Source organism: Mytilus galloprovincialis, chromosome 11 (genome assembly GCF_965363235.1).
Source record: "Mytilus galloprovincialis chromosome 11, xbMytGall1.hap1.1, whole genome shotgun sequence".
NCBI lineage: Eukaryota > Metazoa > Mollusca > Bivalvia > Mytilida > Mytilidae > Mytilus > Mytilus galloprovincialis.
The window spans coordinates 3,487,301-3,504,309 of NC_134848.1; the positions used below are offsets into that span (position 1 = coordinate 3,487,301).

At 32.5% G+C, this 17,009-nt stretch overlaps 1 protein-coding gene and 1 long non-coding RNA gene across 2 annotated transcripts in view; both read right to left on the bottom strand.

Moving 5' to 3' along the window:
• Positions 1–15,675, bottom strand: part of LOC143051533 (uncharacterized) — a 621,634-nt gene extending 605,959 nt beyond the window's left edge. Inside the window, exon 1 of the mRNA XM_076224424.1 lies at positions 15,591–15,675. The gene's annotated coding sequence lies outside the window, so the exon portion shown is untranslated. The remainder of the gene's footprint in view (positions 1–15,590) is intronic.
• Positions 6,613–15,477, bottom strand: LOC143051512 (uncharacterized). Its single transcript, XR_012970816.1, has 4 exons — positions 15,268–15,477; positions 13,826–13,896; positions 13,169–13,335; positions 6,613–6,812 (listed from the first exon to the last, which is right to left on the bottom strand). It is a non-coding gene; the product is annotated as an uncharacterized LOC143051512 (long non-coding RNA).
• Positions 15,676–17,009: the final 1,334 nt, after the last annotated feature.

Genomic DNA, 17,009 nt, shown 5'->3' on the forward strand with positions numbered 1-17,009 from the left:
TTTCAAAAACGCGCAAACTTTTGTCTTTTGAGGAAATAGAGCAAAATATAAAATAATTTCTTTTACAAAACAAGTTTTAATCAGGTTACATAACCGGCTCTGCTGGGCGATCTGCTTTTATAAGATCGGCACCCATTAAAATTTATTCATCAATGTTGTATCAAAATTTGAATTTGTTCTTTGCCGAGGTCTGCTTTGACACCAATTTTGACAAAAAGCATTTTTGCAATGCTGTGCGCTCCACTTTTGCGAATTCAAATACTCCCATAACATTTTATTCAATTGAATCCGGCTGCTAAAATTGTTTACCTCAATTTCAATGTTGACATAATTAAATTGTTGTAAATAAAATGCGATCATAGTCAGCATTCTTATCTGGATTTTACTACGTTTTGACGACAAACTATGACAAATTATAGTTGCCGTAATCGGTGACTGAAACTTTTCCGGAAATACCGATTTTTATTTTATTTTCCTGAATTGGGAATTTATATTCACAAACATTTTTTGGGGCCGCTGGCAGATTTAAGGGCCGCTTAAAGGGCCGCTAAGCGGCCCTAAACTATATAGTGGAATCATCCCTGCAATTAGATATTAGTCCATGCTTACTCTTTATTTTTTTTAAATGGAGACTAGTAACATATTGTATTTGATCATTTTAAAAAGATGACGTTTTGATGACGTCGCCATGCGACGTTTCAGTAAAAGACAGTATACATTTTGCTTTTTCAGTAAACACTTCACCTATCTTGGATCCCAGGCCATGCTAATATAGCCGGGAACGAGATAGCGGACCAGTTGGCAAAAGACGCTGCAAAAGAGGCCTCATCACTAAATGATCAGTATAATGTCATAACCATGTCAGATGTAAGATGTGCAGTCAAGATGTCTACAAAACTCAAATGGCAAAGCAGATGCACAATTGGTGAAACTGGAAGACAGCTTTTCAACCTAATTCCTATCGTTGGTAAGGACGCACAACTAGACAAGCCTAACAACCAAATAGGAAGAATATTGTCAGAAATAAGAACGGGCTACAGCAGACTTAACAAATACAGAAACCAAATCGGTCAATCCCTCACGCCATATTGTGAATGCGGAGAAGAAGAAACATCAGAACACTTCCTGCTATACTGCCCAAGATACCAACAAGAAAGAGAGGACATGCGAAGACAAATGGAACTACTTAACATCGATCCAACAAATATACAGTCAATACTAGCACCACCAAAAAGAGAAACCTACGAAGCAACATCGCAAATTGTAGGGGAATATATTACAAAATCAGGGAGATTCCAAGAACTTGCAATCCCTGATTCCCGATCCTGCGCCTAAACAAGTATACCAAAGTACCGCGAGATATTACCTCGAGCAACGGTGTACCATAAGAGGAGGAAGATAGCACACAGAGAACAGTAGTGTCAATTATTGACCTTAGGATCAGGATCAGGTTCACCTGTTGATAAATACTGTGAACGTTCTGTGCATATCTAAATAGTTTGACCTATGTTGAAAGATGTGCATAGTATCAAATCATAAAAATACAAATTGTTTACGGTCTCTAGGAAATCTTGTAAGATTATTTTAACTATTTTGGCTTAATAGGTGCAATTTGGGTACTCAGTGCAATTTGGGTACCGTTACGTTACATGTATTTGGACTAATTTCTGACCCTTTTTACATTGTAAGCACAATTTTAATTCTAAATGCATTTATAAGTCTTAATGAAAGGTTCAAGACAAGCTTTTTATAAAAAAAAATACTTGCCACAAAAAAAATGGCAAACATCAGCGCCGCCTGGTGTCTAAAAACTTTTCAACGGCATTAAGTTTTACTGTCTTTTAACTTTCAAATTTGGTTTCATAAATACTTTAACCTTAAAGAAAATAAAAATACTCAGTTAAACGTTCAATTGAACATTTCTTCTCAGTCATCATTTAGAAAGTTTCGTCCAAATGCAAAGAAAAAGAGATATGGAAACCCGGAAATGTGTCCATAGACCTGTTGCTGTGCAAACTCCGGACAGTGATCGTTTCCGTTCCGGAACTGTTTTCCTTTACTCCATCAATCACTGCCACCGGCTTTCGAAATTCGTTCCAAATTTTGGAACGATTATCTACGCAATAAATTTCCTCAGAACCATTAGTTACCGGCTTGAAATACTTTAATTTGATAATTTCTTCCCAAAATTTAAACAACTTTTCCTAGATTTAAAAAATGAGCATTAAATTTACGTCCCACACAGGACCTTTATTATGTGTGCATTCTTATCTAAGTTATCTCCCCGAACCCTTTGGAAAGTAAACATGGAGGGAAACGTGAATCAGAATTGAAATGTATGTTAGGCGCATAGTCCCTCCTAAGTCCAAAGGGAAAACAAGCCCAAATGCTGCAACATAAACTTGGACAGGTACAAATGATGATTTGAATGAATATGCGGTTGTCAACGGAGGAAGTTTGGTCTACCAAATTATGCAAGCCTTTCCTCATTATCATGATTATGAACATAAAGGGACATCTTTTATCCATTTATAGTCAGATCCAGGGTGGCCCAGCCCCCCCTTTTTTCCCTAGAAAATGTTGGTTTATTATATAGGGAATCACTGAAGCATGACTGGAAACAACCCCCCCCTTTTTTTTTTAGGTCAGTCAGTGCCCCTTCCCATGTAATATAAGACTAGGTTCATATCATTTCTGTTCAAGGTTTAACATTGTTAGTAAAAAATACCAGATAGAAGTAAGGTTCTCTGGGAAAAGTGTTTGCAAATAACATAAACATAAAAATGTGCCATTTTCATTCTTTTCACTTTTGTACTTTCACTATGACAAGACATTCTCAGTATGAAGTAAAGAGGTTGTCAGTTAGACTACAACCCTACATATATAAACTTTAAAGTTTGCATCATTGACATATAGTGAACACATTTGTGACTAATTAACAAATGACCATGTTAACTTGCCCTTCAATATGTTCACTAACTTGAGTAGCACATAATATATTGGCCATTTGATATTTATACAATGATTGGAACAGAAACTCTTAACACATTATGTGCTGTAATATACATGATGATTAAAATATGGAGTTCAGGTATGATTGCTAATGTGACTATCCACCAAAGTTCAAATGATATTGATTTAAGCAACTATAGGTCATAAGGTATAACCTGCATGTGCCACAGTCTGCAATGACTAAAACTTATTTAGTAATCTCAGTCATTTTGTCATGTCAAACCTTACAAAATGTGACATATTTTAACATGTGTTCCAGATTTTCTTACCTACAATAGCAATTATAATGTTTATTCAGTTTTATTTTATTTGTGAACAACCACACATCCACCGCTTGAACTTTTTTATGACATCATCAACTCAAGTATGAATATGGTCAGTCTTTCTTTTCATCAATCATGACAGAGGTGTAAATGAAACAAGAAAATTCAAGAAATCAGCATTTATGTACGTTGTATCTATATAAATAATTGTTTTCAAAAGTGAATTGTTAAAATAAGTTTGTTCCTTCCAAAATATAATGCTCTGTTGGCATGGTTGGGTGCCGCTAGATACTACCCAGAGGTGGAACCCTGAACAATAATGGACACAACATTCAAGCTTGATACAGCTCTCAATTTGGATTGTGATTATATATATATTTGACATAGCTTGATTTCTGGCACAGATTGAATGTGGACTAAGAACTTTAAATTTTAAAACTGGATATTTCCCTTATAATATGTACATGTAATATGGTATAATATTCAAAATATAAATACATGTTGAGATTCATCATATCAAAGAATCAGAAGAATTGAACTTTTAATGAAAACTAATTAAGTTTAGTTTTGGACACTTAGGACTTCAATGTGGACTAATTTAATAATGGCCCAATGGGGCTCAAAATCTAAATTCATGGTTAGATCATTTGTAGATTCAGCATAACAAAAAAACCTTAATATTTATTTTTTATAAAAATCAAACAAAAACTTTAATTTTGGACCGGTTGGACCATCTTGTACAGATCCCTTCTCTTATACTTTAGTTATTGTCTAAAAACTAAATGTCTCCCAATGTTGACATCACCATACCATTACACAGCCACAAATTTCTAGCAGTTGTATAAAACAAATTGATCAATGCAGTTTAAATTTATGTTACTTCCGAGAGAGAAAACAAACCTACCCCCCCTTTTAATAGATGAATGGTATATGTAGGTGTAATGGTCCTTATAATTATGAATCCTATTCTTGTTCAAACATTTTACCTAGACACCTATGAAATAATTCTTTGAAATACTGAACCTTACTGCATTAATTTTTATTGTATTTTTATTACTGCTCATCAAAACATTATCTTGACCCCTTCTCTCTTACATTATTGTACATATACTCTTTACTTTTACTGCACATTAACCAATTTCAATTATTTAATATACATGATTGGGGACTGGGTTTTAAGCTAACAGATACCTTGGTAGCTGTTACACCCAAATTATGTCCTGATACTCTTGGCATTAACAATAATTGTTATTGTAGTTGTGTGCATTAAACCAGTGATGAATATATGTACTGTAAATCAATTGCTTATATTTCAAAAACTTTGAAAAGGAATCTGGTCCAATTGCCTGTTTGTCACTGCTAAACTATTGTCTCACTAGCAATTGAAATCTCATAATTTTTATTTAGGAGTGCACACGCTGAAATGTCTCGCCTTCTTTACTAATCATTGATATTATGTTGATAGTCCTAGATATAAAGCTTTATTTCAACTGTCACATAAACTTAACATTAACCAAGAAAACTTAACATTGACCAATGAACCATGAAAATGAGGTCAAGGTCAGATGAACCATGCCAGGCAGACATGTACAGCTAACAATTCTTCCAATCAACAAATATAATTGACCTATAGCTTATAGTTTAAAAAAACCCAGACCAAAACACAAAACTTTAACACTGAGCAATGAACTGTGAAAATAAGGTCAAGGTCAAATAAAACCTGTGCAACTGATATATAGATCATAAAATATTTCCATACACCAAATATAGTTGACATATTGCATACAGTATTAGAAAAAAAAAGACCAAAACTCAAAAACTTAAACTTTGACCAATGAACCATGAAAATGAGGTCAAGGTCAGATGACACCTGCCAGTTGGACATGTACACCTTACAGTCCTTCCATACACCGAATATACTAGACCTATTGCTTATAGTATCTGAGATGTGGACTTGACCACCAAAACTTAACCTTGTTCACTGATCCATGAAATGAGGTCAAGTGAAAACTGTCTGAGGGCATGAGGACCTTGCAAGCTACGCACATACCAAATATAGTTATCCTTTTACTTATGATAAGAGAATTTCACATTACAAAAAATATTAACTTTTTTCAAGTAGTCACTGAACCATGAAAATGAGGTCAAGGACATTGGACATGTGACTGACGGAAACTTTGTAACATGAAGCATTTATATACAAAGTATGAAGCATCCAGGTCTTCTACCTTCTAAAATATAAAGCTTTTAAGAAGTTAGCATACACAGCCGCCGCCAGATCACTATCCCTAGGCCTATGTCAAGCTTTCTGCGACAAAAGTCGCACGCTTGACAAAAACCTGGAAGCTACATGGAGCTTGAATATCTCATATGGTAATATATGCCAAATTATTTTAACATCAAATTCATGACAAAAATGAATGTCATTGTAGTAAAAGCAGTTGTAATACTGCATTTTTTTATGCATAAAATCTACTATTTAATCAAAAGTGTTTATAATGTATCCATTTTGAGATCGGGTTAACCCATTATTGTCATTTTGTTTATTTTCTTTGGTTACATCTTCTGACATCAAACTCGGACTTCTCTTGAACTGAATTTTAATGTGCGTATTGTTATACGTTTACTTTTCTACATTGGTTAGAGGTATAGGGGGAGGGTTGAGATCTCACAAACATGTTTAACCCCGCCGCATTTTTGCGCCTGTCCCAAGTCAGGAGCCTCTGGCCTTTGTTAGTCTTGTATTATTTTAATTTTAGTTTCTTGTGTACAATTTGAAAATTAGTATGGCATTCATTATCACTGGACTAGTATATATTTGTTCAGGGGCCAGCTGAAGGACGCCTCCGGGTGCAGGAATTTCTCGCTACATTGAAGATCTGTTGGTGACCCTCTGCTGTTGTTTTTTATTTGGTCGGGTTGTTGTCTCTTTGACACATTCCCCATTTCCATTCTCAATTTTACCTGTTTACACAATAATAATTCATTTGCGAGATAATTTTATTACTGTTTTCTTTTTGTTGATAGCAGATCTTTATTTGTTGGGCTATAAATATATTCACACTTTTTGATGAATGGCCAATTGAAACTATTCTGTTTTGGAAAATTGTAATCAACTTTAGTCTTGTGGTTTTTTGTTGTTGTTGGGATGCTGTCCAATGAACCTATACCCCAAATCTCCTTGTATTCATATGTTTATATATTTGGAAAGAAGTTAAATCAGATTTAACTGTATCATTTGGCTAAAACTGAGATAAAAATATTCTTTATATCTATTTTAATTATTAACAACAATACATGTATGTTCATGATTAATTTATGAAGACATACAAAATTTTCATGAGCAGCTAGTATGCACTTCAATTCACTCATTGAAACATGAATAATCCTTGTTTGAGAGTGCATTAGTCTTGTGTAAAAGTTATTTTTAATTGTGAGTCTATTCCATTTATTTATACATGTAGAATCTCTGCAGGCTTTCAATGCTTCTCATGTAACTTGATAAACTTCCAATGATTAGGTTGACATAATTGTGATCTGAAAATATATAAACATTTTTTTTATAACTTTGTAACTTCTGGTAGGTAAGGGATGTATATGGTATGCCATTGTTTGTCCATCCATCCTTTAAAATCATTATGGCAACACTTTGTTCAATATCTCAAAGTAGTAGGGGCTAACTAAAAAAGGTTTTTATTTGGCCCAGATATTACTGCTAATTTAACAGTTATCCTAAATATTTCAAAATTTGTCCAAACTAGACTAAGGTACACCATATTCAGAAAATAATGGGTTTCTTTTTACAACTAAAGAGTTACCATGGCAATAAACTTAGACCAAATTTGTAAAATTTCTTAATTTTCTTTGTTTTTTGTCAAATAAAATTATATTTTAGACTGTAATGTGCCCATCCAAGAAAAAAATTGTATTTAGTGAGATAATGTCAATAGTTATAATAAAGGTTTTCTTAACTTATTTTGTTGTTTTGGAAACTGCATAAATTCTATATTTGTCCTCGACTTCATGATGTAATTGTGACCTTATCAGACAACCAGATGCTCCGCAGGGCGCAGCTTTATACGACCGCAGAGGTTGAACCCTGAACGGTTGGGGCAAGTATGGACACAACATTCAAGCTGGATTCAGCTCTAAATTTGGATTGTGATTAGATAGTTGACACAGCATAGGTTTCTGACACAGAATGAATGTGGTCTAATGAACTTAAAATATTTTTTTTGCCTTTCAGCAATTCACTATGCTGTTGAATATTAATCCTCTCAAAAAAATGTTTGAAGAAATTTTCTTTTTATTTATGAAATCTGAAATGAGAAAAATTTACCCCCCCCCGCTCCATTTTTTTTTTCACATCCCCCTTTCCCTTTTTCCAAAACTGATCTCAATTCAAATTTCTAATAATGGAGTTTGCAACAATAACTACTCATTTAAATACATCATAAAATATTAAAATGTAAAATAAAGTGCTTGTTATCACTGAATGGTAAAGATTGTTTTAATTTATCAGTTGGTAGTAAAAGTGAATATACATTGTATATTGTATAAAACAATGATTTAAGTTGATTCAACTACTATTCTGGACAAAGAAAGATAACTCCAATTGAAATATCAATTATATATATTGTATAAAACAATGATTTAAGTTGATTCAACTACTATTCTGGACAAAGAAAGATAACTCCAATTGAAATTGCAATTAGATATTTATTGCTATTGAGCAATACTGTGCAATTGAAAATATTTGCTATTGCACAATACTGTGCAATTGAAGATTTCTTGCTATTGCGCAATACTGTGCAATTGAAAATTTCTTGCTATTGCACAATACTGTGCAATTGAAGATTTCTTGCTATTGCTGAATACTGTACATTTTTAGATTCAGTATATCAAAGAACCCCAAGGATTCAATTTTTGTTAAATCAAACTAAGTTTAATTTTGGACCCTTTGGACCTTAATGTAGACCAATTTGAAAACGGGACCAAAAATTAAGAATCTACATACACAGTTAGATTCTGCATATCAAAGAACCCCAATTATTCAATTTTTGATGAAATCAAACAAAGTTTAATTTTGAACCCTTTGGGCCCCTTATTCCTAAACTGTTGGGACCAAAACTCCCAAAATCAAACCCAACCTTCCTTTTATGGTCATAAACCTTGTGTCAAAATTTCATAGATTTCTATTTACTTAAACTAAAGTTATAGTGCGAAAACCAAGAAAATGCTTATTTGGGCCCTTTTTGGCCCCTAATTCCTAAAATGTTGGGACCAAAACTCCCAAAATCAATCCCAACCTTCCTTTTGTGATCATAAACCTTGTGTTAAAATTTCATAGATTTCTATTCACTTTTACTAAAGTTAGAGTGCGAAAACTAAAAGTTTTCGGACGCCGACGACGACGCCAACGTGATACCAATATACGACCGAAAATTTTTTAATTTTTGCGGTCGTATAAAAAATATTATGTTTTTAATTCATGTTTCTTAAATTTATGCAATTCCAAACATAATGGGGCTTTTTGGAATAGTTTATATTCTTGGACAAAAAATAGTCCTTTAATGCCCTTCTCCTTTGCTTTGAACAATTTCTCATGAAATTTTAACACAAAATTTAGATTGAGTTCCCTTTATAAGTAATTTTTTGGAGTCTCTTTCAAAAGTTGCAGGACCTATCAGATTTAGGGTATTTTTCACATCTATTAAGCTTGAGTGTGCTTAGAGTAAATAATCTAGATCTATACCATTATACTAAGTGTCTTTCAGTTGTTTGTATGTAATAGTACCTGACCATGCCCCCTTTTTCTTGGTTTTATTTATTTCTACTTGTATCCATCTCATGATGAGTTAAGATTTAAGTCTTTTTCAACTGAATTTTATAGTTTGTTTTTATTTTGTACTCTTACACCACTGTCCCAGGTAAGGGGAGGGTTGGGTCCCAGCGAACATGTTTAACCCGATACATTATGTATGTCTGTCCCAAATCAGGAGCCTTTAATTCAGTGGTTGTTGTTTGATGTGTCACCTATTTGTTTTTCGTTCATTATTTTGTACATATATGTATGATAAATTAGGCCAAATTTCTAGTTTTAATTGTTTCACATTTGTCATTTCAGTGTATTTTATAGCTCTCTGAGTGGTATGGGCTTTACTCATTGTTTAAGACTGTACTATGACCTACTAGAGGCTACAGTTGTTAACTTCTGTCATTTGGTCTCTTGTTGGAAGAGTTTTCTCATTGGCAATCATACAACATTCTCTTTTTTTATATTCACAGTTTATAGCATAAACCATGTAGTTGTATCCACAAAATGACAATTTGATCATATAATTTATATCACCATATAGGAAATATTAGTAATTTAAAAAAAAAAAAACGTTTGTGAGTATTTGCTTTAATATATAATTTGGTCCGGTGTCATATGGTATTTTGAACCCCCTAAAAAGTGAACCCGGGTTCAAAATACCATGCGGTAAAATGACCCCGGGGTCATCATGGTCATTTTTCACATATGGTATTTTGAACCCCCCTGCGGTATATTGAACCCCCCTGTTTTTGATAAATAGTATTGCAGATAATCTAATTTACAATTTATTGGCTATCATTTTTTTTAATTTGTGGTTTTAAGTAGGGGGTTCAATATACCGCAGGGGGGTCAAAATACCATGGCTAAGTAAAATTTTCAAAATATCTTTTCCAGTTTATTAAATACATACAGACTACTTATTGAAGTATTATAACCATGTTAAGGAGTTAGAATAGCTTGAATTTTTGAAATTCAAGGTCTATAGTAGGGGGTTCAATATACCGCAGGGGGGTCAAAATACCATGGCTAAGTAAAATTTTCAAAATATCTTTTCCAGTTTATTAAATACATATAAACTACTTATTGGAGTATTATAACTATGTAAAGGAGTTAGAATAGCTTGAATTTTTGAAATTCAAGGTCTATAGTAGGGGGTTCAATATACCGCAGGGGGGTCAAAATACCATGGCTGCGTAAAATTTTCAAAATATCTTTTTCAGTATATTAAATACATACAAACTACCTATTGGAGTATTGTAACTATGTTAAGGAGTTAGAATAGCTTGAATTTTTGAAATTCAAGGTCTATAGTAGGGGGTTCAATATACCGCAGGGGGGTCAAAATACCATGGCTAAGTAAAATTTTCAAAACATCTTTTCCAGTATATCAAATATATACAAACTACTTATTGGAGTATTATAACTATGTTATGGAGTTAGAATAGCTTGAATTTTTGAAATTCAAGGTCTATAGTAGGGGGTTCAATATACCGCAGGGGGGTCAAAATACCATGGCTAAGTAAAATTTTCAAAATATCTTTTCCAGTTTATTAAATACATACAAACTACCTATTGGAGTATTATAACTATGTTAATGAGTTAGAATAGCTTGAATTTTTGAAATTCAAGGTCTATAGTAGGGGGTTCAATATACCGCAGGGGGGTCAAAATACCATGGCTATAGAAGTAAAATTTTCAAAATATCTTTTCCAGTTTATTAAATACATACAGACTACTTATTGAAGTATTATAACCATAATTTCTGGCAATTTTAACTCTTATATTGTACCCCCTACTCTAGACCTTTAATTTCAGAAATTCTAGCAATTCGAACTCTTTTATATAGTAAGAATACACAAATAAGTAGTTTGTATGTATTTAACTTGCTGGAAAAGATATTTTGAAAATTTTACTTTGCCATGGTATTTTGACCCCCTGCAATATATCGAAGCCCTTTACTCTAGACAATTCAAAAATTTCTGGCAATTTTAACTCTTATATGAAGTTAATATACACAAATAAGCAGTTTGTATGTATTAAACTTGCTGGAAAAGTTATTTTGAAAATTTTACTTTGCCATGGTATTTTGACCCCCCCTGCGGTATATTGAGCCCCCTACTATAGGCCTTTAATTTCAGAAATTCTAGCAATTCGAACTCTTTTATGTAGTTAGAATACACAAATAAGTAGTTTGTATGTATTTAACTTGCTAGAAAAGATATTTTGAAAATTTTACTTTGCCATGGTATTTTGACCCCCTGCGATATATTGAACCCATTACTCTAGACAATTCAAAAAATTCTGGCAATTTTAACTCTTATATGTAGTTAATATACACCAACAAGTAGTTTGTATGTATTAAACTTGATGGAAAAGATATTTTGAAAATTTTACTTTGCCATGGTATTTTGACCCCCCTGCGGTATATTGAACCCCTTACTCTAGACCTTTAATTAAAAAAATTCTGGCAATTCTTACTCTTTTATGTAGTTAGAATACACAAATAAGTAGTTTGTATGTATTAAACTTGTTGGAAAAGATATTTTTAAAATTTTACTTTGCCATGGTATTTTGACCCCCCTGCAGTATATTGTACCCCCTACTCTAGACCTTTAATTTCCAAAAATCTGGCAATTCTTACTCTTTTATGTAGTAAGAATACACCAATAAGTAGTTTGTATGTATTTAACTTGCTGGAAAAGATATTTTGAAAATCTAACTTTGCCATGGTATTTTGACCCCCCTGCGGTATATTGAACCCCCTACTCTAGACCTTTAATTTCCAAAAATCTGGCAATTCTTACTCTACTATGTAGTTAGAATTCACCAATAAGTAGATTGTATGTATTTAACTTGCTGGAAAAGATAATTTTAAAATTTTTCTTTGCCATGGTATTTTGACCCCCTGCGATATATTGAACCCCTTACTCTAGACAATTCAAAAAATTCTGGCAATTTTAACTCTTATATGTAGTTAATATACACCAACAAGTAGTTTGTATGTATTAAACTTGATGGAAAAGATATTTTGAAAATTTTACTTTGCCATGGTATTTTGACCCCCCTGCAGTATTGAACCCCTTACTCTAGACCTTTAATTAAAAAAATTCTGGCAATTCTAACTTTTTTATATAGTTAGAATACACAAATAAGCAGTTTGTATGTATTAAACTTGCTGGAAAAGTTATTTTGAAAATTTTACTTTGACATGGTATTTTGACCCCCCTGCAGTATATTGAACCCCCTACTCTAGGCCTTTAATTTCAGAAATTCTGGCAATTCGAACTCTTTTATGTAGTTAGAATACACAAATAAGTAGTTTGTATGTATTTAACTTGCTGGAAAAGATATTTTGAAAATTTTACTTTGCCATGGTATTTTGACCCCCCCTGCGGTATACTGAACCCCCTACTCTAGGCCTTTAATTTCCAAAAATCTGGCAATTCTAACTCTTTTATGTAGTTAGAATTCACCAATAAGTAGTTTGTATGTATTTAACTTGCTGGAAAAGATATTTTTAAAATTTTACTTTGCCATGGTATTTTGACCCCCTCCCCCTTTTTTTACCATGGAAAATCAAGACTACCCTTATATATATATATATATACATATGTTATAATTACAAATAATTAAAGCATTCAAGCTACATATGGTCTAGTTATAATGTGTCAATAAGTATTTTGAATGACATTTTGTTGGTAAAGACTTCAGAGCACTTATACCAAGCAAAGATATTTCTTTTAATTAAGCATGGAAAATGTACCTCCCCTTCTTGTATGAATGATGTTTTAATCTATGATAAGCTTTAGAATAATGTAAAATGTTCTAATATTCATCTAGGATGAAAAAAACAGGGGGGTTCAATTTACCATGGGGGTTCAATTTTCCATACAGGGGGGGTTCAATTTACCATGGGGGGGTTCAATTTACCATAGCGGTATTTTGACCCCGGGGTCAATTTACCATGGGGTTCAAAATACCATATGACACCGGTATTTACTCAAATATATCTAGTAAAAAATAAATTTTGTAAACAAACCAATTTATAACTTTCATATATAGAAGACATACTTACGGTGTATCAGTTGATTTATATTGAAGCTACATGTACAAGTACACTGTATGTGTTAATTTTCTCAAATTTTCATTCTGTTAGATTTCAAATTTTAACAATAACTGTTAAAATCTCCAAGAAAACTTAGAAATCAATAACTGTGTTCAAAGTTCTTCTGGTTGATGGAGCTGAAAGAAATAAGAAATAATAAAATGAGTACAACTAAAAATAAATTGTTGAAATGCAAGGACCTGCATTATTTAACATATAAAAAGTTTGAAAAATAGGGGGAGGGAAGTATTATTGACAATGAAAAACTAAATGCAACCTTTTTTATAACTCTTTCACAGGCATCAATCTGTATCATCCTACTATACTAATTAAAGAAAGATATTGAGTGTTTAAGTGTCACCTACATTTGTAACTATAAAAAAGATTTGTCTACATTAATCAATTTCATAAAATATGGCTTCAAATCAAAATCAGTTTTCATGTTAACATTTTAAACATTGTTTTTGAGCATTAATTTTACTCATTATTTTCAAACATTTTTTTTTAGAACAATGTAAGTAGTCATTTTATTCCATGCAAGGCAGGATAATTAAATAGTATTTATTTTATAAATTGATAAAGTAATTAATCCATGCAAATAAAAATATTTAAAAAAAAAACCAATACCTATTATAATCTTTTTGTTTTATTCATTCTGATTCAATCTTAACACTGTGCTGTTATCTTTTTGTCACCATCTGTAAGATAAAAATAAAAACATTAGAATTGATTACTGGCGTCTTAGAATTATAGTCAAAAGTGTTTTTTATTGCAGGAATAAAAGGTTTATTAAGAGTACATGTACATTGTATATATAAGGGCTAAGGCCAAATAAAATACTGTGTGTGTTTCCTATTACATCTTTGAAAATAAATGGTAGGTAGGTAGGGAATTTATTTAATTCAACATTTTTTTTTTTACATTGAGTCTAAGGGAGAGATATTCTGACTTAAACAGTGCTTATTGAAAAATTACAAAAAAAAACTTTAAGGTAGGCAGCTATTTCCAAGCTTAATTAATTAAAACATATAGGGTTTAATAAAGAGGGAAAAACATATAGGGTTTAGTACAGAGGGAAATAGGAAACACACATATTTATTTATTTGGCCTAAATGTGGTTCTTAAAGGGTAAATAGAATACAGAATAATTGGACCAAAATTATAAAGATTTTACTTCGGGTGGGGGGGGGGGGGGGATTATTATTATGTCCGCAAATAGTCAAAAAATAACATAAGGACCTATGGTCCGCAAATAGTAAAAAAATAACATAAGGACCTAAGAGCTACGGTTCCGCAGCTAATTATTACATTGCATAGACTATAAATTGACTGGATAATAATTCAATAAAATATAGTAATACCGAAATGGAAATGCTCCCATCCAGAATATTGTAAATTAATACATACATGACCATGGTGACATATATAATAAAAGCAAATTGCACAACAAATTTAGTATGTGTTTGTTACCCTATATTATTTTTCAATTATAATAATTTATGATTGTTTTATTTTTTTTATCCATGAAATCTGAATTGAGTTTTGAGAAATTCAGAGATTGGTAAGTAAACAGAGTCTTAATATAATATAATATATAAAGCTTTAACTGAAGTTTGTTTAAATAATGTATTTGAAGCCATGTGTCAATTTGGTATTATTTGCACGCCTTCCCCAGGAAATCCAAAATTTATCCCTATAGAGTCCAAATTTGTCTTTTGTAAAATATCTTTAATTCCACATGGAGCAGCTTCTCGGGTAAAATTTAGCCCCTCTCCCAACATTTTATTCTGTTCTTCAAACGAGTTTATTAGCTGATGATTGGGTGCCAGTTTATTAAAATTATGTCCAATTTAATATCAAAAGCTATAGCGTTAAGTGTTCTTTCAACTTCACAGACGAGAAGATCATATTTTATGTTTCTTCATTGACGAAGATTTTTTTATATGGCATAATGCAACAAAGTCGATCGAGTTTTCATGCCAGAATATTGAATTCTTCGACCTAACGATACAGAAATTTGCAAATTTTTCATTTTGTAAAATTATTTGGATTGAGTGCATTTTACTTACGGTTAGTGGTTTTATTCATATATACTGGTAAAGTTGTTAACAAATATCCTCATTCATCAATGTTCAGCAGATATTTGCTTCAGTAGCAACAAAAGGTCAATCCGGGTCAAACCGCTTGAAGAGCGCGTAACGAAAAAAGCCGAAGGCAGTGATTAGTGTAGAGTAGTATTCGGGCCCGTATGCGGATCGGAACTGGAACTGCCGGGGAGTTTGGTTGCTGTGTTCAAAATGTAAATAAATATTTTTTAAAATGAGATAAAATGAGTACGGCCTATGTCATTTCTTCACTTGAGTCAGATATAACAGAAATATTCAAAACTTACCATTTAAAGTCATTGAAATGACATCTTCTTGGTTAAAAATAATTGTCTGTAGTTTGAGAATTGAGAACAGGAAGCTTCAAATGTCAAAACGAGACACCGAATGACGGGATTGGGACAAGTCGGACCAGGAAAACTCGGACCAGTTTTAAAAAAACTCGGATTAGATTGAACGATCTGACCAGTTTGAAACACTGATTGGGCCCATTTAAGGTCAATACAATTTCAAAGACACCTCGGAACAATGTGAAACACTGATTGGCCTCATTTAAGAACGCTTCTCAGTGGTTGATTCTAAGGGGGGAAAGGGGGCGTACAAGGCCGTAGCTAGGCATCTTATTTTAGTGAGGCAAAATAATTGAGCCGAGCGAAGCGAGGCGAAAATATTTTTGGAGGGTATGAAATGATTGGTGCAAAATCCTGCATTCTAGGCATTTTTAGAGAGTTTGATAATGTTTTGAATTTGGACACTTTTTATATATTTTTTTTATATTTTAAGACTTTTACTAACACCAAATTTTATTTAAATTTATATGTAAGATAAATCATCCAAATATCACTGATTTGAGTCTGCTGCCAGAACATAGAACAAACATCGATTCAGTAGAGTTTGCCAAATTTTTCTATGGCCGGTTCTGTCAACTCGTTTCAGAATCATAATTTGGTCTGCTGATATCCTTATCGCGATGAACATGGCAAGCCCGCACAATCTCTCGCCACTCATGTATGCTCTATTCCAAGTTTTCAGTCGTTTCAGGGCAGTCTGTGTTTCTAAAGGAAGCACATTATCATCAACACAATGATCAATGTCTTCTTCAAATTCCTTCTCCATCAGCAATTTGGTAGCAGCATCGGTAGTAACAGTTTTGTTTGCAAAAGGGAATTAAGATTTTCTGTAAGCACCATCATACAGTTGCAGTTACAAAATATTAAACTCGCTTTTATTCTGACAAAGAATAGACAAACTAGGGATAGAATGAGATAAGATAAATGTATATGATTCTATCTATAAGAGTATATATGATATGGGTACAGGGGAATTGGAATGGAGTTTTTGACGTTTACATGTAGGTCCATAATTTCAAATTATTTCTGGAAATAGTTGGTGGTATTTTAGTTCCAGAATCTATAAATTTATGGGTTAGGGGTATGGGGTGTCCGATTCCGAAACCCCGAATATAAAGAAACGAAATTCCGTAGTCCCGAATAAGTAAAGACAAAATCCTGTGTTAAAGGTTCTACCATTCCTCAATAATATCAAATTGGAATATGGGATATTCTTTCAATTTTTAAGGTTACAGAAACATGGATAGAAACTAATCCATGCATGTTTCATATTATTTATATTTTATTTATCTGTAAAGAGAAAGATTAAAGTTCGTGAAATGAATACGCAGACAGGACTGTCCACTTGCGATGACT